General features: G+C 49.9%; 1 long non-coding RNA gene across 1 annotated transcript in view; it reads right to left on the bottom strand.

The window, feature by feature from the left end:
• LOC139084079 (uncharacterized) overlaps nt 1-19172 on the bottom strand; it is a 119650-nt gene that overhangs the window by 98150 nt on the left and 2328 nt on the right. The window lies entirely within an intron of this gene.

Genomic DNA, 19172 nt, shown 5'->3' with positions numbered 1-19172 from the left:
CGTGGCCCTACTCCTCCATCTTGAAAGCCAGCAACATCAGGTTGAGTCCCTCTCATACTGCCTTCTCTCTGCTTTTCTCTCTTCTGCCTCCCTTTTCCATTGTAAGGACCCTAGTGACTTCACGGCACCCATCTAGACAAACCAGGGCAATCTCTGATCTCAAGGTCAACTGATTAGCAACCTTAATTCCATCCGTAACCCCTGTGCCACACAAGCTAGGATTTAACAGGTTGCAGGGACTAGGACATGGATATCCTTGGAGGACCATTATTCCGCCTACCACAAACCTCACTTCCTTCCACCTCTCACCCCGAATTCTATCCTTCCACCTCTCACCCCAAATTCTATGTTTTAACCACAAATAACTCGAGACTTAAAGCCATTGTTCTGAAGAGCCAGGGCAGTAAGAATGAGGATCTACAGGAAACAGCACAAGTTACCTCTGAAAGTTCCCCCCACGTGTTCTGCCTCTTTTACCTCTTCATACCATAGATCACCACCTCGCACTCTTTTTTTTTTGAGGAAGATTAGCCCTGAGCTAACTACTGCCAATCCTCCTCTTTTTTGCTGAGGAAGACTGGCCCTGAGCTAACATCCATGCCCATCTTCCTCTACTTTATACGTGGGACGCCTGCCACAGCATGGCGTTTGCCAAGCGGTGCCATGTCTGCACCCAGGATCCAAACCAGCGAACCCTGGGCCACCGAGAAGCAGAACGTGTGAACTTAACCGCTGCGCCACCGGGCCAGCCCCCATCTCGCACTCTTAATTTTCTCACTTGAAAATGAAGATAAGGATGCCCGCTTCTCTCGGCCGTTGAGAGGATTAAATGGGTTAACCTTTGTACAGTGTTTAGGAAGTCAGGATAGTGGATGAGAAAGAGCTTATGCTCTGGCTTCAAAAATCTGGGTTCAAATCTTGATTCCCAACACGTAAGACTTGTGTGGCCCCAGCAGAGTATTTAATCTCTGTAAATTCCTTAAAATCTCCATTTCCTCAACTATAAAGTGGGGGTATCAATAATACCTATCTTATAGGCTTGCTGCGAGGATCAAATGAGATAAGTTATGCAAAGTGTTTTGGCATATAGTAATTGCCCCATAAGATTAGGTATTATAATTATTAGACCAGAATCCCTAATAAATTGTAGCTATTCTTTGTTGTTATGGCACTTTATTTCATTCCTTTAGCTGACAAACTCTCAAATCTCAGCTTTCATATTACATCTTCAGGAAAGCCTTCCGCTTTCTCCCAGCTAGAGTAGTCACTTATTTCCCCCATGCATTCCTGGACCACCCCGCCCATATTTGTATTACGATGGATTGAATTAAGTGCCTTTGTCCACCCCACTGTCATCACCAACACACACACAGAGGATCATGAGCTACTGGAGGCAGGTTCTATATCCCATACATCTATGTACACCCAGTGCCTCCTTCAGGGTCTAGGCAGTGTTATGTTTAAGAAATGTCTGTCGATTGAACAAACATAGAATTCTAAGTTCTTACTTAGAAATTGCCATAACATAGAATATTTGTTCATTTGTTTGTCTAAGCATCTGTGATGTCACTCTACTCTCAGTATTCAGGTTGGTGAGGTACACACTTTGTTCCCTGGGTGCAGCAGTCCTTGGGGTTCAAGCAGAACTGGACCCCCAGGACAGCTGCAGCCAGAAAGCAGGATGGCCCCATGGCCAGCACCACTCTAAGAGGAGTCCCATGTCGTGTCCCTCAGAACACAGCTCCCCCACTTGCAGCCTAGGGGCCTTCATTCCCCGCTTCAGCAGCTAGGCCCTGCAGAAAAAGTCTGCCCCAAGCAGAACAGGGCTGAAAATCATATTTTCACGGGATGTCAAATCTCCTCTCCTACCTTAAATGAAAGGTATTATTTCTGAGAGGAGAATGTCACACTCTACCACCAAAATTCTGCTTCCTCGGCAAAAACCCCAGCAGTTTCTCTGCACGGCTGGCAGCTCTCCACCCAAGGCCAATGCTCGGAAATTCACCAGGCACCACGCAAATCGTGGCAGCACGAGCTCCTCTGTGATCAAAACAAGGGGAAGCAAGCTCAAGGAGCATTCGCTTTGCAGAAATGGAGTAGAGACAGGGGATACGGTCCACACACACCACCCCAGGACCCACAGCAGGTCCTGACTCTCCTGGGGAAATTCACCCATCACTTCGCCAAATAAATTATCCCCAGTTCAGCAACCTCTGGGCCTTTCCTGTAATAGATGATTTTCTTTCAGCTTCATCTTTGGTATATATAAAAATATACCCTTCTTAGCTGCCAACAAGCTATCAGTCCCTCGTCTCTAAGCAATTCATGCTAGAGACTGAGACCTCTTTCTGATTCACCCACATGAAGCTGCCCTGGGATAAAAAGCTCGGTACAGAGCTGGGAGGGTGGAAAGGTGTCAGGCAGTGACTGAATTCGAGTAAATGGGAAACTGTCTTTACTTTTTAATGAGTGAGAAGGCGCTAGGGAGAACGGGTCAGAAGCCGCGTTCTGTCCCTTGAGCCTCCTGTTGTGTCAACTTCTGCGTGTGTGGCCTGGGGGCTGATCATGCTCTTCGTCCCTGGGAGTCCCAGAAGCACTAGCTGCCTACCTAGCCGCCAGCTCTAAGTGTGGACACGTGGCCACTGTGGCCCCATTTTCCCAGATCTGGAGGATTGGGGCTGACTTTTCCTCTCCAGCCACTCCCAGAGGCTCCTGCTTCCTGACAGAGATGTGAGTCAGCTCTGGGCAAGACCCAGATGACTAGCTCAGGAGTTCTGCGTCTTCTGGGTGCCCTGTGGCTGGACTCAGGTGCAGACCTGCTCCATCCTAGCATCCTCCGTGTCAAGGATCCAGCTATTCTGAGTCCAAGAGGCCAAGTGTTTTGCCCAGATGGATTCAGGTACACAGATGGTGACTTATGTGTGGCCTGTAAGCTCTCTCGGTAAGGCACCCCATCCCCCACGCTGGGACCTGAGCCGAAGGGGTGTGCCATACCTTCGTGGAATGCTTTCCCAGGGCGCCCATCTCCTCTGGAAAACTCCCAGTGACTACAAGTGCCCTGCTTAGCAAGGCCTCTCCACTCAGAAATCTCCAGCCTGCTCTGCCAGCACCTCACTCCACGGCAGGACCGGGACTGTATGCAAACATTTGCTTTGATTTGTAAAATGATCCATATAATTAGGGAAAAGAGTTAAATAAAGGGACTGATTTCAGAGAGCAGGCTCTTAATGACACTAATACCTGACAAAAGGGGTCATTATGATGGGCTAATGGGCCTTGCCTGGCGTTCAGCTCTCTCAGGACACAATCCAACACACTCAATTATCTGCTAATCAGGGCCATTTTGTCAGAGGTTATTGCCCTGAAGTATCAATTATAGGAACATTATTAATACTTTATGGGGAAACCACTTGCATGAAAGTGTTAAACTCACGGGGCGAGCCCTTTTCCCTCCTCCCTCCACTTGAACCCATAAGTACCGTCTCTTCTTGCCCCCATTTAACTCCCCAACTGGGGCTTTCCGTGACCCATTGGGTCTACTGGGAAGGAGCCAGGGCCATGATGATGTTCCCAATCCTGTCACCTGTGACCGAACTGGCACTCCCAACTCTTAACGCCACCAGCTGGCAACAGTGGCTTAGCCTGAAGCCAAGGTGTTACTGATTCAAGATGCAGAAGGGAAGCCGGGGGCCATGGGGCCGCGGGGACAAGTCTGTGTGTGAGTGTGTGTGTGTGTGTGTGTGTGTGTTTGTCTCTGTCTCGCTCTCCCTCCCTTCCTCCTCCTCCTCCGTTTTCCTTTCTCTCTTTGTGTGTGTGTGTTTCTCTCTCTCTGTCTCCCTCTCTTTCTCTCTCTCTTCCCCTCCCTCCCTCCCTTCCCTCCTCCACCTCTTCCTCATCCTTCTTCCCCTTTCTCTGTCTCCCTCTCTCTGTCTCTGTATGTGTGTGTGTCTCTCTCTCTTTGTCTCCCTCTCCATCTCTCTGTCTCTCTCTCTTCCTCTCTCTCCCTCCCTCCCTCCTTTCCTCTTCCTCGTTCCTTTCTTCCTCCTCCTCCTTATTCTTCTTTCTCTCTTTCTCTCCAATGTGGTCCTTTCAAGGAAATGGAAAAGAGATGGACAGGAGACCTCGCTTCAGGATACAGCCTCTTCAGGACGCAGTCTATGCTGCTCCCTAGAACCCACTTCTCTTCCATGCTGGACACATGGATTTTCCACCTCTAAGGAGGCACCATCCAACACAGAAACCGGAGGAATAACTCTAAAAGATGATGTGATTTCTTTCCCATCATACAAACTATAAAGAACTTTAGAGTCAGGACAAAATATAAAAAGGACTTTAGTGTCAGATCGGTGAGAATTCAAACTTCTGCCCCAGCACTCACTGGCAGTGGGATCTCAGGCAAATCACTTAACCTCTCTGAGCGGTGGTTTTCCAATCTCTGGGGAGGCAGTGTGTCATAGTGGGGAAAAATGGCTTTAGGACTGGCTTAGAATGCCACTGTGCCACTTCCTAGCGGTGCAAACTTCAGCAAGTTATTTCACCTCTCTGAACCTCAGCTGTTCCCATGTAGGACAGAGAGAGTTATATCCATATGCCAGAGCCATGGGAGTGGTTAAATGGGAATATGGACATAAGCACTGGTACAGTGCCTGACACATTGCATTCCCAGGGAGCATGATATTAACTTTGCAGCTGGCTCTGAGGTTGAAATATTTGTTCCTAAATAAATAATGAACAAATGCACAACAGAAGTAGTTTCTCTCTGTTCCGCCACCCCTGAATAATTAGACAGCTACCAGGGCTGGAAAAGTTAATGGATTTTTCCAGCTAGAAAAGAGTAATAGTGGCCCCTTGAAAAGCCATCCAGTGTTCCAGCATCATGGGGAGGTGCTCAGCCTGCTTGGGAGAGGCTGCCTTTTGGGAATGGATGGAACTCTCCACTTCCGTGGCCCCGCAGGCCTGGACCTGCCCCTCACAATCAGGGCTAAACTCGTTTGGTGCCTCAACAGGAGAAACGAGATGCAGCACCACGTGCGCCTCTCCTAGAACTTGGTCATAGGCAGAGTCTAGTCTCGTGAGAAAAAGGTAGGCAGAAGGGATGGGGGATTTTGCTCTGGCACCACAGGGATGGTTGCTGTCATCCCTGTCGACCCTACTCTGGTTTAGAAAAGAGAAATTCAAAACATAGTTGTGTCCGTGCGTTTGCTAATAGTCATTGAGGACCTCCTATGAGTTCAGCAGGGGGATCGCAGTCTGAAAGGGGGAGGCCACACAAGAACAGATCAATTCTGCTTGAGTTTGACCCGTGCTCTAATCTAAGTATCTAAGTCCAGAGCTTCCTGCAATTCCTGGTCAGGTTGAAGGAGTGTAAGTTGTTCTGGGGATGTGAAGCCCAAGAACAGGAGTGCAGAAAAAAACTCAAGTGTTAGAAGAACTGTCAGAAATTGGTGATGATCCCCAGTTCAACTGAGTACCCACGTGACAGAGATGAATGTTGTTCCTAACTCTGAGGTTTTAGGGCAAGAGTGTTAACCCGACAGCAGTTTAAAAAAGCAGGAACAAGCTGTGCACCCTCCTTCTTGGAGACCAGAGAGGCAGTCAGGCATTTAGGGAGAAAGCGGTCTGGTGCGGTGTGATGACCAACACTACATTCCGTATCCCCTGGATGTGGCCGGAAAAGAGGAACAGACACTTATAAGTGAAAGGCCTCACATCCTGCTTGGGGCAGCCTCACCCAAGAGTCAACGGTGAGAAGTGTTGGTTGAAGGCCCGAAGGTGCTGGGAACCCAGCCTCCCGATCCTTGATTACGGCTTATAAATGTGCTGTTCGGTGGTCCTGGGTAATTAGCGTTTGCGTTAAGCAGTTACGGGGTTAAGTGCTACCAGGGGTTTGATCTGGGCTGACAGCGTCTGAGCTGCAGAGTGGGGTGGTTGCCTAGCAACAACACCTGTAGCACATTAAGCAGCCAGTCAGCTTTGTCAACTTCTAGCAGGGGCTTTATAGAGCGGAAGATGGGGGTGGAGGAAGGATTAGGGGGCAGAGAAGTGGAAAGCTGGACAGTGGGTCTCAAGATGAAGAGAACGGGAAAAATCAAGTGTTTTGTGAGGCCCTCGGAACAGCTTTACGTCTAGTTTCCTCGAGCAGGAGGCAGGGAGGCAGCTCCAGGTTTAAGCCCAGGGTAGGTGTCCTCGGTACAGCTCTTGTTGCTTCCTGAGACCCTCACACCGGCAGCCGAGTGAGGCAGGAACCCCTTCCTCAACCCAAGCCCTCTCTCAAATAAGGCATCTCAAGATTTGGCGATTTGGGGGTTGGGGGCGGAGGAGGAAAGGAGGTGCCTCTGTGGTTTTGTTTTCAGATTCAGGAGGATTGGCGGCTCTTTCTGCTGACTCCTTTTTGAGGACAGGATGGCACGGAACAAAAGCAAAGACCTGAGACAGTAAAATCTTTCTCACTACCTTCCTTCACACCTTCCTATACATCCCTCACGTCAACTCACACACGCCCGAGATATGACTGGAAAAAAGAAGAGATTTGGGGAAGGGCAGGGAGAATGTATGCAGAAACCAGGAATATCGTTGCTGCTGTCTTTACAGAATTCATGGTCCAGCTGCCCCTTGACTTTTCTCAGAATTCCAAAACTGCCTCTGAGTGGGGGCTGGAGGGACGGAGAGTGGCATACCGGTGGGAGGGCGCTACCCAAAACGTAACAGAAGACTTGGGGTCAACTCCACTTCTGTCACACGTAAGACACATAGCCTTTGGCTGACCCCTGTGCTGAGACTCAAGTGTCTCATCTGTAAAGCGGGGGGTAATTACATCTGCCCTACTTACCCCATGGGGATCAAAGGAGGCTGTTACGTAGAAGCATGTTACAAATGCTATAAATGCCCCTACATGTATAAGGTATTCGTAATACAAAAAAGATGCCAATCTATCTGTTCTTTTGGACTGGCCTGAGGTATGTGCTGTTTGGCCCAAAGCAAAAGAGAAAGGAGCAGCCACGAAGCTAGGTTGCTGGGTAAGTCGGTGGTAGAATGGCTCTGAGAGGCGGCCTAGTCAACTCTGCTGGTCTGGGTTCACTGGTTCAAATCCAGCCCTAGGCCAACAATGACTGTAATCATTGGGTTTGGAATTCAGAGAGTGTGACTTTCAGAAGACCTTTTGCTTGTCTATTACCCACTAAGTTTTCATCATACACCTCTGCAGGAGGTTACAACAGCAACTGAGCGAGGCTGGAGAACCCGGCTCACAGTCCCAAACCTATCTGCCCAGCCTCCCCTCCACAGATCAAGGCCTCTGCTTCTAGATTATCTTAAAAGGCAGTCCAGTGACTGAGGGGCGCGTGTTATCTGCCCTCTGGCTTAGGAAATGAGCATCAGCCAGCCGAGCCATGGCTGAAGTGACTTGAGGGTCTCCCGGCCCCACCAGGATCCTCCCTTCGTGTCTGAGAAAGCAGGCGAGACTCCCTTTCCGCATCACACTTAAGACACTTCCTCCCCCACGCTGTAAGTCACACCACATCTGCTCGGAAAAAAGGAGAATGTGTGCAGAAACCAGCAGATTTCAAGGCCTACCTAGGATAAAGGAGCTACTCACAGCCCAGGATGCACCAAGACCTGTGTGTGTTTTGTGGGCTTCCTGCCTGAGTGGCCACAGGGTCGGTGGAGGCCCCGCCACATCCAGGGTGCCAGATACTGTGACTGTGTATGTGAGCTGCTCACCCTACGGCTTCTCCGATCCCCGTGTAGCGTCGTTATTTTCATGCTCTGGGTTATATTTAACTCAAGTCATAATATTTAGGGGGTTGGAAGCCTGCTGTTTCACCAAGAAAAGCATTTGAATATTCTCAGTTCCAGAGAATTCCAAGGGCTCTGGGAAGAGAGTGAGGCGGTTGCCCCAGATTTGTCTGACACATCGCGGTCACGTGGACTCCATTAGCTGATGACTGAGGCGTTGAGCAGGCAGCCTAAAGGAATGTTGTAGAAACGATGAAGGGGAGCCAGTGAGTGATGTCGGCAGGAGGCTGATGCCTCTGGGGGTCCCGGGGCACTCGCCCCACACATCCCCACAGGGACGGAAACTCTAATTGGGAATATCGCCTGCCTTGTCACCACGCCACCTCTTACACCTGGTGTCAGTCTGACGAGGGTACACAACTAAAGTCCCACGTGACAAGAGGAGAGGCACACCCAGCTCATCCCAGACTGAGGCTCTCACTCCTGATGCTTCTGATAAGAAAAGAAAGCAGCCAAAGGGAGCCCCATCCTAATACTGGGAGTCAGGGTTTCCCCCAAAGAAGCCTCGGCCAGACCAGCGCGGGGCAAAGCACAGGCTGTCCACAAAATATGGAGTCGTGGATAATATTATTTTATTCCTTACAGTATGAAGATATTCTTGAGGACGTGGACTCAGCTGTTTCCAGATTTTATGGACAATCTGTATATACTCTGAAATTCTGAGTCTCCAAGTCCATCTTCTGAAAATTCGTTCTACGTTGTATCATACAACACATCTCTCTGGGAGACTCAGACTGATTCCTTCAGCACCACTTCCCTGAGCCACGGAGGGAAGTTTGGGCAGTAACCAAAATCCACTGGAGTGGAGTCTATGAGTAGATGGAGAGTGAGGACAGGCCGGCTGGCCACGTGTTTTCTGGTATGGTATCTAGACACAAGCAGGCCTCAAAGCTTCAGGAGAGGAGGAGTGTCGTGTCCCAGGGACCAAACACTTTCCGGTCTGAGCCAACTCCAATCCCCTCACCAGCGAGAGCAGCTGGCATGAGACCTGCAGGGTGTTTGGTGAGAAAAGTCCTGCTAACGCCTCAGAGGGTCTTGCCAGGTGGAAGGGTCTAGGAGTCGGTCACTCAGGGAGCAGGAATTAAGGGGACCTTTGCAATCACGGGCTATCTGGGTCCCCAGCTGTTGAGGCCACCGTCTCATCTCCAGCCTGAATGAAAGCACTAAAACCAGCATTTGCCTCACATTCATGGGAACTGACATATGGTATAATTTTTTTTTTTAAATCTTCCAAGTTCCCTAGGCAGCTTTGACGTGAATATTAATACTAACATAATTTCATGATGATTAGAGAACACAATTAGGGGCTATTAATAATGACACAAATAATGACATTTAAGGCCTCATTTTAATTTGAGTAATATTCTGTCTGGTGGTATTTAAACAGCTCTGTCTAGCACAATTAGTACAGTGCTGGGGTGCAGTCACTGCTCACAGCATCCATCAGTCCCACCTCACCAACCCACCTCCATGGCAAGGGAGACGGACAGGGAACACTGCCCCAAACCCAAGGTGCACTCAGACAGAGCCTTCAGCTCCAGTCACGGCCTGGCTGTCAGGGATCGGTGCCTCGGACAGAGGCCTTGTGAAGTGATTGCAAGAAAAGAGTCCAAATTAGGAAGGATCACTGGTGGCTGGATTGGAGCCCATGCAGCAGTCAGTGGCTTCCATCCCTAGGTACCACTCCTCTCCCAAAAGTTGGAGGGATAGTTTAGGTTCCCATGTTTCCAGCTTCTCTCAGTTAAATCCTACTTGACATGCAGAATATGACTTCCCATTTAGTCCCAGAAGCCTCTCCAACCATTCTTCTTTGGTCCCATTATTCCACTTCTGTCACAGGACATAGTCCATTCTATTGTAATTAGCTGTTACTTATCCACCTCCCCATCAGACTGCTCTCTTATTGGGGGATTGGGCTGTGTCTTATTTGCCTTTAAACTCTCACCTCCCAGGCACATAGTAGGCTCTCAATGAGTGTTTGTTGAATGACTTAATGACCAAATGACTGAGCGTTCTGCCTTCCATCCACTGGGCACATGTTTGAAGCTGAAATCCAATTACAGCATTATACTTGCAGAGCTCAAACCTGCATCTTTTGGATGTTTCTTACCAACAGCAAACTTATGAGAGATGACTGGGCTGGCTGAGGGGGTGCACAGAGAGGAAACATCTGTGAAATTCAAAACTTCAGTGGTTAAACAGGTAGAAGCCAGCAGAAGCCAGTGGCCCTAAGGACTTAAAATAACCCAAAGTCCTTGACGTGTGCTTTGACCAGTGAGGGGAAACACACCCTAGTTTCATGATATATTTTGGAGTTGGAGACTAAATTCTGTATGAGGAGACTTGGTAGATAAGGCTGTAGCTAGAAGATAAGAAGAATTGGTAGAAGATTGCTAGAAGAATTGGTAGATAAGATAGAAGCTAGGTTTTCTCCCAATTCAGGTTTCCTAGGCAGAAAGGAAGAACCAAAAGAACAAACTTCCTGATAAGTGAGGATCTTAAATGAATATATGGGGGGGGGGGGGGCGGGAGGATGGGGAGAGAAGGAAAGAATAGTCGTTGAGCACTTATCCTGTGCAGGCACTTCCGGTACCTTACTCCCGCTATCTTCCTGGATCCTCACCGTATTCCTATGAGATACACATTGTTGTTATTTTCATTTCACAGATGGTGAAACTGAAGTTTAAAGAAGCTAAGCTAACATGCCGGGTCGCACAGCAATATGTGGCTGATCCAGGTTTCAGACCCATGTCTGTCTTACTCCAGAACCCAGATCACAACCACCCACTGTGACCGGGAGGATGAGGAGCATGTGGGATGCTTACGGCTCACAAGAGGCAGAAGGCCACCTCCCAAGTGGACATGACAGACAAGGCAGCCTCCTGATGTCCCTCCCATCTGAGGATTCCCTCAAGGTCTGTATGGGGAGAAACGGAAATGCACGGGCCAAGAGCTAAAGCAGGCAGCCCTGGAGCAGACAAGGGCAGGAGGCTGGCCCGCTGGAAGGGGTGACACCGAACATGTCTGAGGACAAGGTTGGCAGGCAGCTGACTCCAGCGAAGGCCCACGGTGCTTTGGCCGAGGTCAGCGAGGCTGCAGAGGCTGGGCCAGGGTCTACAAACAGCTGGGGAAGTTAAGTGGAACCTTTCTGGGTAAGTGACTCTGTCTGCCCAAGCCCAGGCAGGCCCCAGCCTGACACGCAGCAACCTGTCTGTAGTCTGTTCTACAGAGGCCGAGGGCTGGGTTGACAGCAGGCTGGTAATTTTGTTATAAGACTCCCCCCACCACCTCCAGTTGCAAGCCTCCTTTCTCTGAATCCCTGATATGTAACTCAGGGAACCATCTGAATCTATGGCAAGGGTGGCAGCAGCAGCAAGGCGGCCAAAAGCTGGGATAGGATCCAATGGAGGATGGAGGCTGGGGTGCTCCAGGCTGAGTCCCTCTATTCACCAGAGGCCATCCACCTTCCCTCAGCATCCCTTCCAGGCAGTGAGCTGGTACCCACCACCCCTCACAAAGCCACATGCACACTTATCAGACAGGCCTGGGGAGTTCAGAAGGGCACTGGGTCCCACATTAAGGGATTCTTGTGTCAGCAGGAAGCCCTTATAAGCCCCAGGGCTAGTCACTCATCCATTTTCTCCTCCCAAGGCACAACGCTGTTTTCCACTGCCACCTACCACCCTCCACCAAATTCCCAAATCCTCCCGTCTCTCCTAGTCCACACAGCCTGGGGCTTCTGCCCACCCATCCCTCACACCCAACTGCCCCGAGGCCAGAGCAGGAAACATGGCTTGCTTCTGCAGGGCCCCGGGATCCTCATGGCCTGACCATTTGCGGAAGCAGCTGTAGAGGGCATGCGGGGGGCACAGGAAGGGCTCAGAGGAGAGAGAAGGACAGGGGTCAAGAGCAGCATGGAGATGGGGATCTCAGGACCCAGAAGGGGCAAGGAGCAGAGCAGCCACGTAGAATCAAGCCAGGGGCCAGGGCAGACTGCCCTTCCTGGGTTTCCTCTTTCGGCTCCGTGGTTGCCTCTCACTCTAGTTTAACACAGGTTCACACCAAACTTCCCATCTTCCCCTGCTCACCTGCAACTCCTCCCAATGCCCGAGTTCTGTGACTGACACGGCTCTTCTCCCAGTGGAGAGGTGTCTCGAGTGACTCCTGAATGCACCCACCACTAATTAGAAGCAGAGTAACACTGGGGCCACCTCCCGGTGCCTCTCTCCCCTCTACACTCCATCGGGACCACTCGAGGTGAAGGCCTTAGACACTCTCGCCCAGACTACAAGAGCCTCCTAATTAACACCTGGGCCTTCTCTCTCTCCCCGCTCAAGCCTGCTCGATCCACCATTATCAGAATGAAATTCCCAAAGGGAGAAAATTGTATCCAACACTTATGAAGAGCTTCCTAGGTTCAGGCGTTATTCTAAGCACTCCATATATTACTTATTTGATCCTTACAACAACTCCATGAGGCAAGTACTCTTCATCATTCCCACTTTTCAGAAGAGGGACCTGAGATACAGAGAGATTAAATAATCTGCCCAAAATTACCTCCATAGCTAGGAAAGGATAGAGCCAGGACTCAACACCTCCACCCTCACGCCTAAGTCAAGAGTAGCAATGATCACATTATATGCCCTCTCTCCCCAACAACTTCTAGGGGCTTCTCCCTATCTATCCCACCACAAATCCCACCTCCTTACCTTCCATGCCATCCCAAATCTGTGCTGACCCACCTTCCTACTCTATCATCCTCTAACCCCGCCTTCCAGCCCCAGTCACTCCCTTTTCTTCCCCCAAGCACTCTCCAGCCCGGGTCTGTTTGTTTTCCGTGTACCTTCTGTCGCCCCATTTCCCCCTGCCCCAATCCCTCCCTTCTCATCCCCACCCCCGCCTGAAGCCAGTCTTCGCCCTTCTTGAACCCCTCTTAGGAAAGCAGATTGTAACGGGGCGGGAGAACTGGCCTGGGACATACGGGGTTAAAGTGCTCCCGTTGACGCCGTCACCTTGACAAAGCAAACCCACCTGTGCGCATCCACATCGTTTCCTTGTCCGTACAAAGGGGGTGCTGATAATGGTCTCATTTTCAAGAGATTAAAAGAAGTAATTTAGGAAAAGCACCCGGCTCCTGAAGGACTCTCGGTCGAGGTTCACGTTCTTCCCCTCCGCTTCCCACCCTCCAGCACTGACCACGTCTCCCTGACATTTCAGCCATTCATTCGGATCCTCCGCAAAGTGTAAGTTACTTAGGGGCGGGGTTGACCTGACGGTCTCTGAATTCCCCTACACACCTTCCAAGTGCCAAGCATTCTTGGGGCTCAATAAATGTTTTTTGTATCAATTTCTTTCAATGCTTGACCAGTGTGAGAAGCGATGCACCTGCCAAAGAAAGTAGGGCCAGATGATTTTTGAGTTACCTTCAACCTTGAGATCCTAAAACTGAAGCAACCTCCATAGAGAGAACTTGTGCAAAACACAGAATTCGTTCCGCATCTTACACTCATGGTTACCAACGATATTAGCTTGAGGTCACAATGACTCTTCCGATCGCCTTCTAGCTCCCTCACATTTTTCCCCTCCACATTATTTTTGCCAGGGGTCTGGCATTTCCAGTCAACACCAGGAGGCTGAAGTTCTCTGGCAGCCCCCAAAGCACGGCTGCCACTGGTGGAAAAGTCAAACTGGCAAATAGAAATGTCACTCAATCATTTCTCCCCGCTTTCCTCTCATTGGCCTTCCCCACCGCATATAATGAGAAATTCTTTTTGCCCAAATATTGTTTGAATTTCAAATACACAATTTCCCCAGGGGTGACCAGATGAAAAGAGAAACCTGGTTTGCAACACAAGACCTCTACGCAGAAGTTGCAATGGAGCGAACACCGAAACTAAATTTTTATTGAGCTCCTTGAAATGACAGAAGCACATCAAGGCAACCAGGCTCCCTTCCCACTGTGGCGTGCTTAAATTCTTTTAAGTGAACACCGAGGAAGCACCCCTCCAGGGGTGAGGAAAGAAGGAAAGGATTTTAAACGCAGTGGGCAAAATGAGAAGTCTGCCCGTGGTGTCAACCCGCTCCCTGCATCTACAGCAGCGTGTGCCTTCCTACGCGCCTCTCTGTATAGGCAGACTGTCCACAGCCGGCGTTCTTAATCTGGGGGGAGTCTAAGAGGTCCTAGGGCAATGATTCTCAATCCTGGCTGCATTAGAATCTCCTAGAGTGTTTTAGACAAAAAACACTCATGCCCAGACCCTACCCTGGACCAATTAAATCAGTGTCTGTATGTAAGGCCCAGACCTCAGAATTTTATAAAAGCTCTCAGACGATTCAGGTGTGCAGCCAGGGGGCCGGACCCGTGGCTGAGTGGTTAAGTTTGCACGCTCTGCTTCGGTGGCCCAGGGTTTCGCCAGTTCGGATCCTGGGTGCAGACATGGCACTGCTCGTCAGGCCACACTGAGGCGGTATCCTACATGCCACAACTAGAAGCACCCACAACTAAAAATATACAACTATGTACCAGGGGCCTTTGAGGAGGAAAAGAAAAAAAAGAAACAAACATATAGCCAGGGAAGGATGTATACAGAAAAGAAGGGTGTAAGCACCCTGCAACGGCAGGTCAATTTTTGCATGCATGAGAATGTGTGTGTTTTGCTGGGGTGAGGGGTCATAACTTTCAGACAATTCTTTAAAATATACGCAACCCCAAATCAAAACTACACTAAGATATCACCTTACACCTGTTAGAATGCCAAAAATACCCAAAACCAACAGTGACAAATGTTGGAGAGGTTGTGGAGAAAAAGGAACCCTCATACACTGTTGGTGGGAGTGCAAACTAGTGCAGCCACTATGGAAAACAGTACGGAGATTTCTCAAAAAGTTAAAAATAGAAATACCTTATGACCCAGCCATCCCACTACTGGGTATCTATCCTAAGAACCTGAAATCAGCAATTCCAAAAGTCCCATGCACCCCTATGTTCATCGCAGCACTATTTACAATAGCCAAGATGTGGAACCAACCTAAGTGCCCATCAACTGATGATTGGATAAAGAAGATATGGTATATATACACAATGGAATACTACTCAGCCATAAAAAAAGGACAAAATCGTCCCATTCACAACAACATGGACGGACCTTGAGGGTATTATGTTAAGTGAAATAAGCCAGACAGAGAAAGACGAACTCTGTATGATTCCACTCATAGGTGGAAGTTAAGATATAGACAAGGAGATCTGATCGGTGGTTACCAGGGGAAAGGGGGGTGGGGGGGGAGGGCACAAAGGGTGAAGTGGTGTACCCACAACATGACTAACAATAATGTACAACTGAAATTTCACAAGGTTGTAAACTATCATAATCTTAATAGGATTGGCAACAGTTGTTAGCTCAGGTGCCAATCTTAAAAAAATATATATGTATATACATATCTGCAACCCCATAGAGACCTATTCGATCTTCAGCTTGTCTCAGGTTCCTTCCAGCTGGAAAATAATACGTACCTAAGATGCTGTTGTCCCTAACAGGGGAACCTAAGGTGAGCGTCTGGTTCCTTGAGGAATAACCTTGTCGATGGAGCTCTCACATGGTAAGAAGCTGTCAAGGAGGGGCCCAGGGACATCGATGTGGGGGGAAGCCTCACTGAGAAACAGGGGGAGGCATTCTTGCAGGAAAACACTGGGCACTCGGCACAATTTGTTATGTAGGGAGCCCTGCCTGAGGCTCAGCTGACAGCTGTGCCCAGCTTGGCTTCTGAATCCAGACATTAGAAGCTGAGTCCATGGAGAGGGGCGAATGCCCAGGATCTCTTATTTTTGGGAGTTCCACGTTCCTGGCTGATGAGCACACTCCATAAAACTGTCCTGAGAGCCAGCTTCTAAGTGTGCACTGGGGGGCTGGAGGGCGACAGATCGGGGTAGGGTCAATAAAGAGAAGGGCCCAAGTCTCTGAACGGTGTCCACAAGACTAAAGAGGCCCTTGGAGCCTTCAGCATCACTAGAACGTGATTTCAATAAACCCAGGGTGTGGGCTTCAGGCTTGTGTGCAACGATCTAAGCCAGGTTGAAAGGGAGACTGGGACAAGGACGGAAAGTGCTGAGTCCTCCAGACCCCAGCAGCCCTCCTCCAGGCACTGGAGGCCACTCTGTTCTGAACTTCACTGGCCACTCTCCTCCTGCCCCCCAGGGCCCGGTCGGATCTCAGAGTTTGGGCTCTGTCAGGGTACAGCCAGGCCTCCCTGGAACCCTACTGGTGCCAAAAGGCAAGAGGATCAGCCTTGGGGCTTCCCAGCCCCAAGTCAGCTGCCTAAGTGCTCAGCCCTGCTCATGAAAGGGCCCCCTCTTCCTCTCTTTTCAGCCCTGCGCTCTAATTTACCCTCCCCTTTGATAACCAACTCCAAACACGTTCAGCCGAGGCCAGGCCATCAGCGCACAAAGGCCTGTGCTCTCCCGGCTGAATGCAGCACTTCACTCTTGGGGGGATTTCTATAGAAGGCAAAATCCACCAAACAAGCTATTACACTTAAATCAGACAATGCCCGAGGTGACGGCGAGGCGACCAGCATTAATGACTCACCAGCAGCGGGCTTCTCTATTAGGAAGCTGTACCGCAGCATGGGAGAGCAACCCGCTGCCCTGCCCAGCCTCTCGGCCATATCCCTCTCCTCCTGCTCCCGGACTAGAAAGTTGACCCTCTGTGTCTGCTGGTTCTCTGAATCCTAAGGGTTGATTCCCCCAGGCCCGCACAGACTGACTCTGGACTCCCTCTTCGCCTAGGAAAAAGAACCGAGAAATTAAGTCTGGTCGGCCCCTGTCTCTCTCCTTTATTCTGAAGATGAGGAAACCATGGTAATCGCTGAAAGTCACACAGTCAGCTGGTGGCAGAGCCAGAATTAGAATCCTTGTCTCTCGCCTCATTCAGTTCATACAAGAACCAATAGAAACGAGATGATGCACAGAAAGCGCTCAGCATAGTTTCTGGCACATGAAAGCACTCGATAAATATCAGCCGTTGTGATTCGTTATAACAGAAGCAGCATCATTTTTATAGAAGTCATTCAACTACTCACGGGGTGCCTGTCATGAGCCGGGCAGTCTTCAGGGTGCTGGGGGTGAAACAGTGATCACGACACAACCCTGCCCTCCTGAAGCTCATGTTCTAATGGAAGGTTCAAACTGGTCAACAGGCGAGTGCACGACCTAGTAGCGACAGCCCAGGGGAAGTACTGGGTGCCTCAGCAGTCCACAGAAGGGCACCTAATCCAGACTGTGGGGCTCGGTGAAGAGAAACCAGTGTCTCAGCTGAGACCAAAGGATGAGTTGAAGCTGCCCAGGTGAAAGAAGTGAGAATGAGGGGGACAGGGTGGGGCAGACACAGACTTCTAGGAGGAGGGAGTAATTGTGCAAAGGCAAACAAGAAATGCCAAGGAGAAGGAGGACAAGATGCATTCAAGGAAATCAACAAAATGTCAGTATAACAGGATAACTGGGCATGAGGGGGTGGAGAAGGGAGGAAGGCAAATGGTTGTGGCCTGATGCTAGAGAAGTAGGCACAGGCCACATCCTGAATCACATGGTGAGCCACAGAAAGGACCCCAGACCTCATCTGGAGGCGTAAGGGAATGAGGTGATTGATGGGCACGCTAGGGATCACAGGATGCACGTGGGAAATGGACAGGAGGGGAGCAAGGCGGGCAGCAGGAGACCAGTTAGCAGGTCAAGCCCCAGTTCAGCACTGATTCCATGTCGCCCTTTCAACACTTTATATGGCTCTAATCTTGAGTCACCAAATAAGCCCCACCATTAAGAGGGCTCACAGAGGGGAAATAAGCTGGGGCCACAGGAACAGAGAAAGGGAACGATGGCTTTCCCTGGCCACTTGGATCATGACCCAACAAGCCTGGAGCACCACATAGTGAAAGCAAGCTCTTCTCCACCAACCAGAATTGTGACCTTGGGCAACCTCCATTTCCCCATCTGTACAATAAGGACATTTTACATAATTGGTAAATTGGCCTTGCCAATCTCCCATTCTGTGGTTCTATTACTTGAAATACACATCATATATTTTTATTCTAAGATGCCTTGCTTTGCATTTTAATGTTTATAAAAACAAGACAAAACGGTTTGCATCTTATAATAGCGGAAACACAGCTCACCAAAATCAAGTGTCCTGCACAGGATCACAGACATTTCCTCTTCTGGGTTCTCATCATTCTGTCCAAGAAAGGCCCAGCTTTGACAGTGGCCAGGAAAAGCTGGTGGGAGCTGTGTTCCTGAGCTGTTCCAGCTTTCCCTGCAGCCTGTGTAGACTCATGGTCTTGAGAAAACCCTCTTTCCTGGGCCCCTTGCCCTCAGGAGTGAGCTTCTGCAGACAGCCACAACATCTCTCCTTGTCCAATAGTTCTGATAGCTACTAAGCCAGAAGCCAAAGCTCCAAGGATTTTCGGCAGGTGAACAAAAAAACAAATTCAGGCTGGGGTGGGAGAAGAAAAAACCACCTCAGAGCTGTTTTTGGTTGGAAAGTGCTCTCCATCCTGTAGCTTTAGGACACAAGCAGCATAGCATCCAGAGGCACACAGCTGCATGGAACAATTCAAAAATTGCCTTGTTGGACTACAACGTGCCAATTTTTCAAATCTAGAGCCATTTTCACTATTACAGTCTGTGCAGCCTAAGCCGGGAGAATTTTCTTCTGGGAGGGAAAATTGATTCCGAGGTTACCATTAACCCCCATTAGCACAGCATGCCCCATTCCAAAACTGTTCTTGGGAACCGAGGGGGCCGGAGGAAGCTATAGAGGCCCATGGTGAGGTTGGTGCCCAACATCACAGGTGCTAACAGCCAAAGTCCATCAGCCCCATGTCTCAAAGGGCAAGAGAGGGAGCGGGAGGGAGCAGGCAGGGAGAGAGGGAGTATAAAAGGATCTGGCCATGTGTTTTTCCAGGAATTCCCAGGCTTTGGAAGTTTGCCTGCACGCCTCACTTCATCTGGGTGGACTCGGAACTGGCATGAGCCGGACAGTAGAAACCAAGATTAACACCTGCATAGGTTCTCTTTATTTTTGACCTGCATCCCTCACCTGCGACTGCCCTCTGACAGGAGCCAGAGCCTGGTAGAGGGGTGTTCTCCAGAAGCTGGCTTGGAGGTACCCATCCCATCTCCATTCCTTGTCCTCCTGCTGCTCAGGGCCCAGTGTTTGCAGCCACTCTGCTCTAAGACAGCTGGCTTTGCCCACCCGAGGTGGAAAATCACTCTAAGCCATTCTAAGCACAGTCAAGAGCCGGCAGCCTCGACCATGGGGTGTGCTGCGAGCTCCACGTTTCCAAACATAGAGCAAAGACCTACCAGCCCTGTGGAGAAGGCAGTGGGG

This window comes from Equus przewalskii, chromosome 6 (genome assembly GCF_037783145.1).
Source record: "Equus przewalskii isolate Varuska chromosome 6, EquPr2, whole genome shotgun sequence".
In the NCBI taxonomy this organism is placed as follows: Eukaryota; Metazoa; Chordata; class Mammalia; order Perissodactyla; family Equidae; genus Equus; species Equus przewalskii.
The sequence above is the reverse complement of the archived record's forward strand: the minus strand, read 5'-3'. Positions and strand labels throughout refer to the sequence as shown.